Below are 17127 nucleotides of genomic sequence, written 5' to 3'. Positions count from 1 at the left end.
TAGGGCTTTTTTGAGGTCTGTCCTTGTTCTACCTCATCTTCTGAAGCCATGAGTTGCCATCATAACTTGGTAGGTGGCTGAGGCAGTCTTCTTATATTATATATTATAGCGAGATATCACTACTTTGCCGAGAATTATGTAGACAAAAAGGTTGCAGTCCGTAAAGAAATCTCAGTCAAAGCAGGACTCATTGCTAATAAAAGTGATGTCTGTCTTGTCTGTAGTTCCGATGTCGGGTCCTTTTTTATTATTAACTTTGACCAATATCGGCCGCTACCTTAATACCGGAGTCTAGCAATTCTATAGCACGTACGAGTATTTCATCAAACTAAATAAACCATATAAAAAAAATCAAGAAGACGGTCATGGTTAACACAAATTTTTTTATTGGCGTAAAGTTGACAAGGCAAGTTCAGGGCAAGATAGAGAGCAATTTACTCCATAGACTGTCAAACAAAATAAAGTAAGCTTACTCCCATGCAACAAAGTTTCATCAAAGATAGCTTCCAATGTTCAAAAAAAAGTGAGAAGAATTGCTTACCTGAATGAACATATTGAAGGTTTTTTTTTCACAAGGATAAAGAATCACAAGCTAAGAGAATCACGAGATCTATCTTCTCAGTAGCAGAGGATTCATGAGGAGTGGATGAAAAAAGATAATCATAAGGTGCATTCAGAAACTATTATCTGGAAGGACTTGTGGAGCATTATCACAAAGAAAAGAAGGATAGCTAATAAAAAAAAAATCATGACAATGTCAGGGAAAAAAAGGTACAGCAAGTCACATACAAAAGAACATATGGAAGTACCATTTCGTTTTTTTAGGCGTGAAACCTGACCCCTACCACACAGCCTCGGGTCATTCCGCCCTTTGGCCTTGCCTCAATTCTCTTCCCTACCCTCTTCACCTATCAAAAAGGGTTAGAGGATGGCCTCCAATTCAATGAGAAAAAGTGCAGCATCTTTCTGTGGGGAAACCTAAGCAAAGGCACGCATGCAAATGGCTACTTAACTTCAACTGTAGTGGAAAAGATAATTGTTTTTGCAAGAAAACGGCCAAGTGTTGTTAAAACCAGTGCCAATCCCTCTTACCCTTAGAGACGACCTTACTCAACAAGTTAGATAGATATGGTTTTGTTGAACGCTTCCGCCAGTCCATTGGGTCGTGCATTGTATATGGTGGAGTAGATCCAGTAAAAGATGAGACCCGATGGGTGAACTTCTACACCTTGGTGTTCGGAAGGACTTTCCCGTTATCGGAGGTGATCTGATGGGGACCCCAAAACCGATAGTTAATGTTGTTCGGGAAAAAAACTTGTTGACCATTATTGCTTTTACTTCTCTAAGCGGAACAGCTTCGGCCCAATGTGAGAAAGAGTCTGTTGCTGCCAATATTTTCTTGTGACCAGAAGAAGATGGAGGATCTATCATTCTGAGTTTGTCGGTTCCCCAAGATGCAAACAACCATGATGCCAGAGTATTTTGGGGTTGATATAGAGTTTTGCCATGGTGCTGGCAAATGTGGCATTTCCTGGCGAATTCCATGCAATCAGTAATCATGGTGGGCCAGTAGTAAGCCATTTCTGTTATCTTTACTATAATATTAAATATTCTAGTTTAGGCCCTGACTGATGAGCACCACACACGCTGGCGTCTACCTCTTCCACGACTTACCTAGCTTCTTTATGTTTATGCGAGAGGCCGATTAGGAAGAGCTGATCAGTGGATCTCCGGTAGAGGGTGTTGCTGATGTAAGCATATCAAATAGCGCGCCTCTTTATCTCCACCCTATTGGGAACTTCATCGGGCAACCTCCCGTTTCTAAGGTATTCTATAATATAAAAGGCTCTCGCTAGTCTGCATCTTCTTCAGGATCGTGCGGACCCTCAATTTCATTTACCGCCTCAACGGAGTTTGCCGAGTAAACACGGGTCCCTCAGCCCGGAAACAAAATCTAACATTATTATCTTAAGAAATGGACAGATACGAGAGAAAGTCAAAGAAGCTTTATTACATTACATCCACGAATAGATGATAAGATTGAAATAAAGATCGGTTAAGTTAAATAGAGAGGATTGATAGACTACTATGCTGCGACGTCCCGGACTAGACAGTACTAATCCGAGAGGGAGGACCAAGACCGTGGATACTTTCTCCTTATACCCTTAGTACTTCAAAAGCCACGATGCTGTTAGAGAGGCTCTACCTTTTTAGGCGAACAATTGTTGATTTCCCCAAAAGACCGATGAGCGGATAATGGGTTATATCTTTTTTTAAAAATCTTTATCTTTATAGGTATGTTGGGCATGACCTTTCCCCTTGAACCCCATTCCTAACCCTTGACTCGAGGACTCTCTCCCAAGCTCCCTCTTGTACCACTGCGGATAGGAGCAGATTGATCAGCTAAGATATATCAAGCTTCTATATATATCTACCTTTCTTGTCTTCCCGGCACCTCTCTCCTTGATGGATGGTATAGCTGTTCTATCACCCTGGTTTTTTTCCTAGAACTGATTGGCCTTCAATTCTGACCCTTGAAGATCTAGCCAACCTCTTCAACTGTGATCCTTTCAAGCCAAGCAAAATTTCCGTTGTTCTAATCTTTGGCTCGAATCTAGTCTAGATCGATTGGTTAATGGATGGACAGACTCTTAGCTTGGCCTGAAAAAAGAAAATGTCTCCCACTGAGGATTGGTCCTCTTGTGGTATCACTCTTGGATCATCCAGTTCCTATCATTTCTGTCATACATATCCGGAGTCTATTCTCCTAACCCTATTCGATCGAAGCTCCTTTCTGACCTTCCGGGAACTTTGTTAGAGTAATTATTCGGCAGTTAGTTGAAGTTAGACACGCAGGCCTTTGATCTGACTGGCTGGGAAATTTTCTTATAAGCTCTAGTTGTCGGGCTCCGCTTAGTTACTTTAAGCATTTATTTATATGCGGCAAGTAGAGTCATGGTCTCAGCTTGAAGCATATAGGGGTGACTGGAAAGACGCTAGACAAGTTTTTCTTTCATTTGCAGCTAGGCCAGACGGGTATAGGAGAGCATCTACTCGCATTGTTTTTCTCTTACGACCGCTCCCGCTCCGATGTGGAAGCTCGGTACGGCAAGGGCCTGTATAGCAGTGCCCAACATCTCTTTCCATACGCTTCTCTTGAAAAAAAAAGAAATCTAAGATGGTTTAGCGGATTCGGAATTGTAACCAAGCATCCTGGGTTCTATACTCTATTCATAACTATAGCATGTTGCCAATCCTGGATACAGAACTATTGAAAGTGTGCAGTGAGGTATCTTTATGGGTAGCCAGTCTTTCATCACTTCTGCCTCTCCACTCCCATGCCTTTCTTGGTCGGACCAACCCAACCGGCAATTTTTAACAAGTCTTTCAAAATTTTTAGAGCAAGAAGCGGAACAAAAATAAATCTTTCTTGATATTTATGGATAACCAATCCATTTTCAAATATAGTTGGGATACTTTCCCCAAGAAATGGATACATAAAATTGAAAGATCAGAACATGGGAATAGATCTTATACCAATACTGACTACCCATTTCCATTGTTGTGCTTTCTCAAATTTCATACCTATACACGGGTTCAAGTTTCGATTGATATTTGCGGAGTTGATCATCCCTCTCTAAAACTCAGATTTGAAGTTGTCCCTAATTTACTGAGTACTCAGTATAACTCATGCATTTGAGTACAAACAAGGGTAGACGACTCAAGTCCAGCTGGAGAAATTAAGTAGGGCTTATGGCCAATACCTCCCCTCAGCAGGTGGACCTTACATTCCGAATAAGATTGAGCTAGCTATAAACGAAAGAGTAGATGTCCTACCGCTCTGTGGGCTACTGAGGCTCCCAACCCCAGAAACCCTGAAAGGGGAGTTCCACTCAAGACCGTTCCGTCTGGCTTAGCTTATAAGTAGACATGGGCCAAAACTCAAATACCCCTGACAGGTAAGAGGTCAGTCCCATGTATGAAAATCCAAAACTATACTCACTAAGTAGTACTGTAATTATAGACCAGTTTTTTTTTAAGCCTCTCTCAACGAGAAAAGTGTTACTGAGTTATTAGAATAAAGAAACTTACTTGTAACACAAAACTCTGGCTAGGACAGAGCGATCAGATTCCTTACCTTAGTAAGCACCAACTTACCTGTCATTTTACGTATGACTACGGCACGGATGACCCATGGTTTACAACCACAAGCGCCTTAGCGTACAACGAGTTATATAGAAAGCATGAACCACCTCGAACTCGCTCGATCGATGGTTCTACGTAATTAGTAGGATCGAGTTGCTACCCTAATCTAAGGGAGTTGTGAACTAAAGAGTACCGGTACGAGTTATTTTAGTAAGGAACTGGTAGCTGTTACTTATGTCAATGAGTGAGAACGGTAGTAGTAGATTGAGTTAAAGAGTTGGATCTTCCGCAAAAAGGGATATAAGGGGGTAAGGGTCCTTTCTTTTATTGTTGCACTGAACTAAGGTTGTGTCCTATTCTCAGAGAGGAGGACTTGCCTAAAGGATCAGTTCATCAAGTCTAGTTAACTCGATAGCTTAACATGAATAACGCACGAGCTTTCCTCAACTATAGCACGAGTAGAGTCTTTTCTAGCTCGATAAGAGGAACTGCTTAACTTGACAAATCTTCACTAGGTCGCTTCGCTTCCAATAATAAAATACCTCTTTTTTTTTATTTATAGTTTATTTTATTACTTGTAATTGAGTACAGGTAGTAGTAGTTGTAGTTGAGTTGAAGAGGTTGCTATCTCCATAGTGAAGGCTCGCTTCGTAGTGACTGACCGCTGATCAGTCATGATCCTTGATCAAGAAAGATTGGTTAGAAGAAATTTTGCAGGCGAGTCGTGCATCTGAAAAAAAACTCCTAAAATATACTATTTAAATTAAAGATAAAGCAAGCAAGTGAATATAGTCACCGATCAAATCCTAATGCAGGTTTCAAACGCTTTCAGGAAAAAACAAAAAACATGGTCCGGCGCTTATTACCAGAGTCGCAGGATTGAAAAGTCAAGTTCCTGATGAAATAGTCTATTAAAGGGGATGTCATCTTAAAGAACTGGTGATTCCCTCTTATTCCTTTTGTATGGGGCCTTACCTCCGCACACCTGCCATTTATGTAAAATCATTAGTGAACCAGGAATTGGGGAAATGAACTCTAGGAGCTGATAGCTAGCTAAGCAGACTTTGTTGATTCTTGCTCTAAAAACAAACGGCTGAATGTCTAAATTTTTTGGTCGACCAGCGAACCGAGCAAGATCCCTCTTTTTTGGATATTATGGGACCTGCCTAATGAAGCCCCCAATGGTAAGCAAGAAAAATCAGGGCTTTGGTAAACTTCGATTCTTTCAATTCGTACACGTACATTTTTTCACCCCTGCAAACGAGATCTTCCCCACGGATGCTTCCCTCTTTTACTAAAGGATTGCCCCCATTTAATAGGCCTCTTTTCTTTGGAGAGGCTCCTATCTTGACAGGGATTCTTCCTTCTTTGACTAGTGAGTTAGCCCACCTGGGATGGGATGGTTTATGAATTGGAAAGATGGGTCGAATTTTGGTCTAAGGAAGTGAACTCCGTCTGATAGATAAAATCCCCTGCCTGGCCCCTACTTTCTTCCTTTTGTTGACATCCAGTAGTGGGCTACTGGTCATAAAAGAAAGACAAGGGCTAGCGTTCAAAAAGCATACCGGTTTTTTTGATGAACCAAAAGCTCGGACCTCCCAGTCTCTTAGAAGACCTGTTTTTTCTGTCCCGGGTGCATGGTGTATTGGTATAGGGTTCGAGGGGACCGGAGCTACTGTCCATGTTCACAAGAACAATTCTCCTCCCGTGCATTACAACATTCGATCATAAACTTCGTTAACTCGTACAGCCGGTCATCATCCCGTCGAGAATAAGAATAGACCTACAGAAGTGACCAAGGGTTGGGGAATCTCCTGTCATCAACGATCAGCCATGGAAAGATAGCCTGAGAGTCTAATCTCGAAGAAATATCCTGCCCTAGTATCCGCTAAAGCCCGGACATCAGGAGAAGTAGCTTAGCAGGTCCAGGAATATGCTAGTGAATAGAACCCAACCCGTCTTCGCTCGATGAGCTCATTATTCTAAAACCATCCCTGCCGTACTCTGGTCATCGGCCGACAGTGGCCGTGGTTGAGTCCTTGCGGACCTTCACCTTGGCTGGGAATTCAAAACTTTTGCCTTTCACTTGGCGGAGACTTTGGTAACCCTTTATGAACCGAATTTGAAGCTAGCTAAAGAAAACGTTGATGAGAAAGATGTAGCTGCTGAGCGAGAAAATCATCACACTGTTGTCTTGAGAAACCGTTCAGACTCGGCGGAATTCCGATTTAGTAAAGGGAATTTCTTTTCAAGATGTGTTTTGATTCGAAGGGAGGACTGAACACTCATTTCTGAGCTAGTTGAGAAAGCCTAAGGGTAGTCACAGACGGTTGAAGGAGAAAGGGATGAGAGAATACAACACACACACCACAAGTCGTCTTCAGCATGAAAAGAATAACCTTTGTTCCGAAGGCCTAAGTTAAGCAAATTCCTTTTTTTATTGTTAAAGATGTTCCTTTTCTTTCCCCAAAGTGGTTGTTTTTTACTGCTAACTATTATATTATAGGAGGATGGCGTCCCCCCTTGATTACCAGTAGCTTCACTTGTTTAATATCGTGCAAGTTAGGTTGTGGTTGTATTGGCTGTAAGCAGAACGTAGGCGTTGTAGGTGTGTGTTGACCATGCACTCTCGCATCGTGTAATGTCGTATGTATGATATAGGTGGTGTGGTGATTGATCTCAATGCTTATGGTTATCCCCAAGGAAAAATGAATGAATGAATCGTTGATCGTACTCGAATAGAGATTCTCAAGACAGCAATGTGATGATTTTCTCGCTCAGCAGCTACATCTTTCTCATCAACATTTTCTTTAGCTAGCTTCAAATTCAGTTCATAAAGGGTTACCAAAGTCTCCGCCAAGTGAAAGGCAAAAGTTTTGAATTCCCAGCCAAGGTGAAGGTCCGCAAGGACTAAACCACGGCCACTGCCGGTGAATGACCAGAGTATGGTAAGGATAGTTTTAGAATAATGAGCTCATCGAGCGAAGACAGGTTGGGTTCTATTTACTAGCATATTCCTGGACCAGCTAAGCTACTTCTCCCGATGTCTGGGCTTTAGCAGATGCTAGGGCAGGATATTTCTTCGAGATTAGACTCTCAGGCTATCTTTCCATGGCTGATTATTAATGACCGGAGATTCTCCAACCCTTGGTCGCTTCCGTAGGTCTATTCTTATTCTCGACGGGATGATGACCGGCTGTACAGGTTAACGAAGTATATGATCGAATGTTGTAATGGACGGAAGAAGAATTATGCTTGTGAACATGGGAAGTAGCTCCGGTCCCCTCGAACCCTATACTAATACACCACAGGTCTTCTAAGAGACTTGGAGGTCTGAGCTGTTGGTTCATTAAACAAAGGGAGTGAATGGGAGACCTTCCTATTCATTGCTATGGGAGTTGTTTGGAATTCGATTGAAGAATGGAAGATACAGACTAGGAAGAAAAGCTTATACCGTTTGAGACGCATGCCATGCGATGATACAACTACTCTAACAAGGCCGAGGGAGAGGCGGAAGGAGAAGGAGAGTAAGAAAAGAAAAAGTGAATGGAGGTCCGATTTCACATCTCCTCTGCCTCGAGGTTGCATTCTTTTTTTCTATTTTTTTGGTTGATCCCCAACTATCGCCAAATAGAATGATCGGTCAAATCCGCTGGGACATCGTGACTTGAACCTGTCCCCGCCAAGGAGAGATAGACCTGCTGCACTTGCTATTGTTAGTTGGGAAGACTGAATGCGGACATCAAGCAAGACTAAAGGCCGGGCATCAGGTGGTTGTAAGAACCACCATCAAAGCGAGAAGGAGTTTGTATTGGTCAGATAAATGGATAAAGTAAGAAGCTACGAAAAAAGGATTAATTGAGCGAGCTGCCCCTACCACGGATGCAGGAATAAGGAGAGTAGCTTCTGCCATTGCTAATCATCCCGCCTTAGCAGCTTTCTTCCCCCGCGGGACATTGCCACTTTAGATTGAGAGGCTTGCCACTCTTACTAGCAGACAATCAAGCTAAATGACTAAATGACGAATGCGGACTAACTATTGGAGAACACCCGCTAGCAGCAGCTAGCTGGAAGTGAGCTCTTCCATTTGAAATGGAAAATAAAATCCCTTTGCAACTGTATTTCCAACATTCAGAAGATTCCATTGCCCTATATAAAATAGTGCTGTTGGGCTTATGGTCAGATCATGCGCACGGATACAACCTATCTCCTGAATTAAAGAGAGGGATAGAAAAAGAGAGCTATATGCCACTAGTTCTTCCTTACTGGCCACGGGATCTCATCCCTAAGCGGATGGGAAAGAGGATACTTTGAATTCGGAATTGCCTTCAGGGAAAGAGCCGGGTCGTTTAGAACGTGTAGAATTCTGACTAGAGCTGTTCGTTCAGATTCATCAATAGCTAGTTCCTTCCTTCTTCTGTGATTCAGGCGATGTTGTGGATGTGGATTCAAAATCTTGATTCTAGTGCTCTTGTCAGCTCGTCTGTTGTGTCAGTGACAGAAGAACAAGGTTGGTTCCACTCTCACACCACCCTCAGATCCTAAGAGGCAAACTCAATAGGAGGATGTAAGAGCGCCGAGACTCCACTCATGTCGATCTGAGATGCCAAAAGTGGGATTCACACTTTTTGTCAACGACCATTGACTATCTCAGTTGTTGTCTCGATCTCCATTATTGTCCCTAGCATTGAGGAAATCCAACCTTGTTAGGGCTTGAAGAATTCGCTAATCTTCTCACACACGCAAAGTCAGGTATCAAGTACTGCTTCCTCTTATCCCGCTCTTCCTCTCTCACTCTTGCTTACCTGTTCGTTGCTTCCTATCTCAAGTCTTGCTTTTGGAAAGAATAGAATGTGAGCTAGCCGGATTCGATATAGTTAGACCGAGGCTTCTCAGTCGGTTACCGCCATCGGTTCCATCATCAAGCGCAAGTAGAAGGATAATGGAACACCTTCAAACTGACTTTCTTTTCTATATCAAAGATAGAACAAAGTACGCCTTAGCTAGCCTACCTAATCTAGTAAGCGGTTAAGGCAAGTGGAAAAAAAGGACTGAAAGTAGAGGCTGAAAGGAGTGGATCTTTTGAAACTCCTACTTTCTCTTTGAGATTGAGTGCAATAGGGGGTGCTTCATTTGTCAAGGCAATCTTCCCTTCTTCAATCAGATCTTGAATCTTGTGTTGAAGATGCCTACAGTGATTTGTGGGATGGCCTTCATTCTTTTGAAATTTTCAATAGGCATTTGGATTCCGGGTTTGGTGGCTGACGCTTAGGAAGGAGCTGAACTAAACTTTGCTTAAGCAGCATTGGAATAATTTTGCTTGCGTGAACTACCGCAGAGGCACCACTTTTTTCACCATTTGGAGGAACATAATGAGAGTTTTGCGGTTATTGGGGGTGCTTCTACTGGACGGGCTGTTGCACAGGCGAAGGTGCTCAGGTGCGCTTAGAGCCTTATATTATATATTATAGGCTCAGGAGCCACTTGAGGACAGCCGCCATCATCCTCAACCAAAGAAGTTAATTAATTGTGGGGGAACTCATCGAGTTACTTGACCTCCCAAAGCACTAAGAGGTAATGGTGCAGGAGGAAGTCAAGCCAATCATAACGTTGAAACAGAAGGCCATATTTTGGAAATTGATTTAGTTGATTTGGCTATGACGGTTTTGGCATGCTAAAAATCGAAAAGACCGGGGATCCAATAGAACGAATCTCCACAGGAGTGTTTAGGTCCAACACGATGCTATAGTACCATGACCCATAGGAGAGAATGGATTTAATCCAAATATTATATAACCACTGATCATGCCAAAATCCTCTGACCAAGCTTGCTATGAAATGACTTTTTCATCTGGAGGGTCAAATGCTTAAGCAGAAATCCTCTTACCAACCCTTCTTGATAACTGGTAAGTACTCCCATCTCTTGGAAAGCCAACCATAATCAGAAAGGGAGAGGATTAATACCAGTGGGCGAGTGTAGTAGCAAAAACTGATGACGCCAATGGCGACTCTTTGTTTGGTATCGCGTGCTGACTATACACATGAAAAATGGAACCCCAGCAACTAAAAGAAAGACGGGGGTTTATTAATGATTTTCACATCCGAACTGAGACTGGATTACACAGTCCACCCTCACTCCAGACACAAAGAATGGCTTAGCAAACTCTAAGGCACCAGTCTTAGAGACTCAATCTTTCTCTAAGTAAATCTGAACAAGTAACTAGTCCCCAAGGTTGAAGAGAAGAATGCTAACGAACAGTGGCCACATCACCTGTTTATCCTGAATCCCCCGAAGATGATGTGGGGAAAGGAGAAGAAGGAGTCAGAGCTTAATAACCATAGGAATGCCCGATCGACTTTACTTTGTGAGCTACGAGGTCTCTTTAAGCGCACTTTACTTATCTTATTGTGTATACAATATTCACTGAGCATACGGGCAGGTAAATTCTGAGAATCATATCAGAGACCGAACTGCGGTATCTTGCGAGGGGCACCTCATATGAGTGGTTAAGACATGACATGTACAAGTAGAGGGGAGGAATCTGGGAGGCTGGATGCCTCGACCTTAGCCCTCGTCCAAAACCTAGCAAACAGGCGTAACAATTAATAAGAAAAAATGAATGTGAGAGATAGAAAGGCTTCTCCTGGTCCAAAATATGTTCCCATCTGGGATAAATCCAGTTGTCCACCCTTGCTGAGCATTCCACATGTGTGTGATTCATGAGGGATTTTGAGAAATGTGCCCGACCATAAAGAAAGGATTTCTTCTTTTCTTTCATGTGAACATCCCTATCTTTTAAAGAATTGTTTTTCGTGCTATACACCACGTTGAGAAAGACCAACCAACAACACAAATAAAAGGCCGTACAAAAATGGTACCTCGAAAGGGGGGTACTCCTTATGATGCTATGGGCGGCTGTATGAAATGCAATGACGGGCTCAGATAAGATAGGATTGTGTGTCCTGGGCCCTTCGGGTGTCCATATTTTGGCCGAGTTCCCCATAGCGTAGGCTCCTATGTAACGCAGCCGTAATATTTTGTTATCTTCCAACGCTGCTAGAAATCCAAGGTTCCAGATAAGCTCCAGTTCTGCGGTGTGGTGGCAGGACCGCTAGGGGATTGGCTCCGGGTGTAGGTAGGGTCAAATCTGCGGGGGTCATGCAAATACATAGGCCCCTTCCCTTCTGCCGAGTAGTTTAGAAGGCGCTTTCCGTTCTACGGACCCTCGGAGCGAAAGGGTTAGGCAGGTAGTACGGGCCCTCTGACTTTCCAGCTATGTGCTGTGCGACTCCCCTGCAAGCGAATGAAGGAAGCTCTTCGAGCTTTCTCCGCCAGCGGCTTATTACGTGGTCGGCATTCCTACGTGCTCCGACTTCTTGGCCCCCCACTGGAGAGGAGATGAGGGGTCACCTTTCCTTTGGAAACTGTCGTGACGCGTAGGTTTATGGATGGATTCCGTGGTAGTCTCTGCCTCCTCCAACTCAATCAATATCAACAAGATGTCGTGACCATGACGGTTAGGCCGACTACTCTCTACTATAGGCTAGGCTACTTCTAGCTTCTATAGTGAGTGGCCCTTCCGCTTTCTTTGGTGTAGTTGTAGTTTGTATTGTACTGAATTGAACACATATCAAACAAAGGCGATCAATCAGTAGTTGCCCTTCTCCGGCCTGGGAAAAGCAGCGAACTCTAGAAGCTAGGGGCTTTTCTTTTTTGAACCTTTAGACACGAACACTTTTCCATTATCAGGTGAAACCCGTCCTAGAGATTGAACGTCAACTTATCTCAATCTAAGACAGCGCTGATAGCTTGTAGTGAACAGCCAGCCCCCCTTATGAAACCGAAAGCAGCCTTTGGTACTTAAGGCGAACAGCCCCCTTGCAATTATGATAGAGAGCCGTCTGCTTGTTGCCAAACCAACCCTGTTCGCCTTTCTCGCCCTTTGGAAGAGTAGGGGGGTGAGCAGCCCTTAAACTAATAGGTCCGGAAAAAAGGCCTTTTTTTCATGGTCGCGACTCTTGTATTCTAGTAGGTCGGGGGAAGAAACCGCTTCTACGACAGCTCCGCTTCCTCGTCTTGCTTCTGGCAAAGCTTCTACTTTGCTTGCGCGAATTAGAGTCCTTTTCGCTAGGTCCAAAAGCTTTCGTCAAAGCGAAAGATCTGATCCAACAGAAATCCCGCATATTGAGCGCAGCTGATATGTGGCTACTAGGCGCGATCATATCATGCCATAAATGATATATAGCCCGTCATATAAAGATAGAATAACTATGGATAGACAGACATTCCATTGATTCACGAAATGGCTCGTCGATTCGATCCAAATGAATCATTCTTCCTGCTCTCTCTCGCCTCGAAACCCGACCCATGACACGCGTCCCATTCACTTCGCATCACGTGAAGGACTAGTAGACGTCGTGCTTGAGCCCAGAAGGGGCGAAGATGAACGCCTCATAGAGAAGATTCCCCACTCCCGGCCTAAGGAAAGGGCTTACGGACAAATTGACTTTGTTTGCAGTGAAAAGAGCCTCCGGTCATCACATCATTGGGGTCTATTTGTATATGATCTTGGATCTATGTTTCCAAATGTTTGGTCAGATCGCTTTACAGAAGGGAGATCTGGATGAGACAAAAAAGAGAAATAGTGCCGGTCCCACCCCGAGGGAGGAAATTGGGTTTATTTAATAATATATATAGAAGAGAGTGGTTAGGAGAGAGAATCAATCTTTAATAGTATGCCTGGTTCACTGGGTTCTACAACCTCAGAGGGCTCAATCATAGTCCAAATCTTAGTTTGATCCTCGGCTCGGAAGGAACGCTAGCTATATGCTTAACACATGCAAGTTGAATGTGATTTTCGGGGAGCTGGGCAGAAGGAAAAGGGGCTCAACGCTAAATTAGTCTCACCCTGCTTCAAAACATAAGGGCGCGCGTGTAGGCTTACGAAGTAGGGTAACCAACCCAACCCGGCACATTCAATTCAATTCAATTATGATCAACAAGTTGGAGGTATGGCTGAGTGGCTTAATGCATTTTTTTGCTAAATCAACATACATGAAGATTGTATAATGGGTTCAAATCACATTTCCTCCAGTACGGAAGTTGAACCGGCGAAATGACATTACATAAGAGAAAGAACATATTCTTGAAGGATTCCTACAGAGGACAGAAGAGCACACTACTTAGTGACTAGGAGTGGAGCGCCTCTTTCTTGTTCTTGGTTGGCTCTCTCTATTGTTGTTTGTAGATTGTGCGTCCTGTGCATTGATCCGGCAGCGAGACCCACCCTGGTTGTAGAATGACCAACAATCGTGTCATACCACAATGTGACTTTTGTCAAAAGATCAGACATCAAAAGGATTGATGCCCATGGAAAGCCAACTTCTGCAATTACTAGAGACACCATTTCTACATCTGCCCAAGGAAAGGACCCCCAATGCATGACAATTATCACTAGAAAGGTTGCAGCCACTCTGATCTGCGCAAGTTGTCCTCGTGAAGGTTTGCTGTAATCTCATCAACAACCCTCTTCACAGTGTGTACAACCTCCTCTTTTGTTATCATTCTGGTCAACCAGGAGCTAGATTCTGTAGTAAGCACTTTTTTTATGAGATAAAAAACTTCAGAGCTCAATTTGAAAAAGCATTTTCAGCTTCCTTCTTAACCTATTTAATATCTTCCTATTATCTTTTCTCAAAGATCTGATGGTGTTTGTAGCCCTCCCGAGCGAGAAATGGCAGCATAGAAAAAGATAGAATGAGTATCCCCTGACGAAGGATCTCGAGTCTTTTCTCCATTTTTTTCCTTTTTCCTTATCACCAAGGTCTTGATTTAGTGGATCAGTTTGCAAATCGGATTAGATCTGCTCTAGCTTCAGTCTAACTAGCTCAAATCTTTCATTCATTTTTTCAAATACATTTCTATCCCATTCCTTCAACGCCTTCTTGGTTTCTATCATATGTAAAAAGAACAAAATGGGGTTGTGTTCCCATTAAATTAAATGGTGTCCTCCATCCATCCTCAATAATTTACTGAAAACCGGGGTGGCTCTCCCACATTCTGAAATATTATAAGGGTTACCAAGATTTATATCGAGGTTTCACCCGAATGAGCCTTTGGGGAGTGATCACTTCCGCATGCCATTAGATAGTCGAGTATGAATCTGGCCATAACGCCTTCTTATATCCGGACGGTCTCATCGATGAAGGTCCGTCCCATGGAGAATAACTACACGAGGAACAACTAGCCCCTTATGGGCCTTGGGATGGTTTAGGCCCGAAGGCTCAACTAGGAATTGGGTACCGTTGACTCCACCTAATAAATAAGCCACTCGATACCAACATCCAAGATTGTAGGCGAGAAATTGGTACCCTTCAAAGCGACCAAATCATAAACCTTCCATAGAAGAGCAAAGCACACTAATTCGAGTATCTTTATGGCGTGATTTTTCCAGATCATGATTTAGCAGGGAGCTTCAAAGAACTGTTCAATAGATACGTAAGGGTCACATAAGACCCGACCTTGTAGACAAGAGTGCAACCATCGCTTAACCCATCCTTTCGAGTGTGGACCACTCAAGGGAAATCCACCAACCATCTTTTGGAGACTAAAATAAGTCTTCCGGAATGATAGAGAAATCTTTAGGTTTCATATGATTTCATTTCATTTAATAAGTAGTTAATAATGAAAGCACGAAGATATGGGTTAAGAGGACACCCCTACAAAGCCAAAGCTAAATAGGAAGTTTAGATTGAAGTCCCATCACATAGACCCGCTCATAGCGCTTAGCCCTATTAGAGTCAGCAAGAGATGCAATAGTTCCAAAGCCAGCACCACCTACTCTGGCAAGGGTTTAAAATGCTTGACAGAATAGGTCATTTGGACCACCATGAGCCAAAATGGATGGTGGTGGTGTTCTCAAATGGTGAAGCCTTGGTCTCAAGAAACCAATATTACGTCGAAAGACTGGTGAAATTCTACTCTACGAAAGAAAGAGAAAAGCAATATTAGGCAAAATCACCAATGTTGGATTATCCTATATCAGGATTAATAAACAGAATAAAAAAAGAAAAATGAACTGAAAAAAAAATATGATATTTGATCAGAAAGTTCATAAAGATTCTTCGAACCCAAGCATTAACACTTGCTGTAGGAAGAATATCAAAAATTTTGGAAAAAGAGAGGCGATGGTGGCGAAAGAGTCCCATATTTTTGAGTAGACAAGAAAATGGGTGGGTGGGTCCTATGATCCGGGGAAGGAAGTCGGCCAGTTTTTAAAGCAAGTAAACTCAGGGAAGAAAGATTTCATTCCTTATACAAAAGTGATAAGGAAGGAGATCAAAAAGAAGGAGAGCGGAAAAACTAGAACCGAAAGACAAAAGAAGAAGATTAAGAAAAAGTCATGCTTTTACTGGACTCTATGACGCAGGACTTCCTCACATAATTTGAATTTCTCTGACATTCCAGGTTTCTGAAACGGATCTTAAAAAATATTTCACATTTTCTATGATCATCTCCATTTTAGGTATTCGAGGAATCCTCCTTAATAGACAAAATATTCTTATTATGTCGATGACAATTGAATCAATGTTATTAGCTGTCAATTTGAACTTTTTGGTATTTTCCATTTCTTTGGATGATATGATGGGTCAATCATTTGCTTCATTAGTTCCAACAGTGGCAGCTGCGGAATCCGCTATTGGATCAGCCATTTTCGTTATTACTTTTCGAGTCCGAGGGACTATTGCTGTCGAATCTATAAATTGCATTCAAGGTTAAACATAACTAGAGGAGAGTGACCAAATACATACGAAGTTATCTTATCCTTTCTTTCTTTTCCTTTTTTTACTTGGCCGCCGGGGGAGCGCATCCTGTCCTAGACAACTTCCCGTTCCGTTGCTGAAAGATAGATACGGATAACGTTTCCCAATGAGATTTAGTTCAACGGATATGCTGGATAGAAAGATGCTATTTGCTGCTATTCCATCTATTTGTGCATCAAGTCCGAAGAAGATCTCAATCTATAATGAAGAAATGATAGTAGCTCAATATTTTATAGATTTTCTCATATTCAGTCGTAAAAGTTTAGGTAAGACTTTCAAAGTCACTCTCGACGGGACAATAGAGTCTATTCAGGAAGAATCGCAGCGATTCTCCAATCCTAATGAAGTCATTCCTCCGGAATCAAATGAATAACAACGATTACTAATGATCAGGTTGCGAATTTGCGGCACCGTAGTAGAATCATTACCAACGGCATGCTGTGCGCCTAAGTGTGAAAAGACAGTGCAAGCTTTGTTATGCCGAAACCTAAATTTAAAGTCAGCAACACTTCTAAATGACACTTCTTTCCGTCACATCCGTCTTCAGGATGATATAATCACAGGTTTTCACTTCTCAGTGAGTGAAAGATTTGTCCCCAAGTGTACATTGAAAGCTTCTATTGTAGAACTAATTCGAGAGGGCTTGGTAGTCTTAAGAAAGATCCGGGCGGGGGGTTCCATTTGTTAAGAATAAAGAAGAGGAATATAATCTAATTAAAGTGTTCATGCTAACAGAAGAGCGGATCCAATACACATAAGACTTCTTTTTATCATAAAAAAAAAGCAAGTACTTTAGGAAATTTTTTAAGTAATCTCGACCAGATATATTTAAGCCTCCGACGATTTCATATTTTGCCCCTGTTTTCTTCCAGAAGAAGCGGAGCCTTAGTTAGATTAGATTGACACTTATGGGCACTCAACCAGGTAACCTAACCATCAAGAACAATTATCCACTTTGATTGCAAACTTCTTCGACTGAGCGCTTCATACTTTTCTAAGTTGGATCTATGGTCGGGCTACTACCAGGTGTGTATCGCAGAAGAAGACGAGCAAAAGATGACCTGTGTGCCTTTTTCTTTTTTTTTTAAGAAAAAACAATTCTCAACGCCCTTACAAGGTAGTGATGAGTTAAACTACTCGTGTTGGCATGGAAGTCAG

The 17127-nt window shown here is 42.5% G+C and overlaps 1 pseudogene; it reads left to right on the top strand.

The window, feature by feature from the left end:
- Positions 1-15933: 15933 nt before the first annotated feature.
- On the top strand, positions 15934-16657 carry LOC120269254 (annotated as a pseudogene).
- The last annotated feature ends 470 nt before the right edge of the window (positions 16658-17127 follow it).

Source organism: Dioscorea cayenensis, chromosome 9 (assembly GCF_009730915.1).
Source record: "Dioscorea cayenensis subsp. rotundata cultivar TDr96_F1 chromosome 9, TDr96_F1_v2_PseudoChromosome.rev07_lg8_w22 25.fasta, whole genome shotgun sequence".
NCBI lineage: Eukaryota > Viridiplantae > Streptophyta > Magnoliopsida > Dioscoreales > Dioscoreaceae > Dioscorea > Dioscorea cayenensis.
The sequence above is the reverse complement of the archived record's forward strand: the minus strand, read 5'-3'. Positions and strand labels throughout refer to the sequence as shown.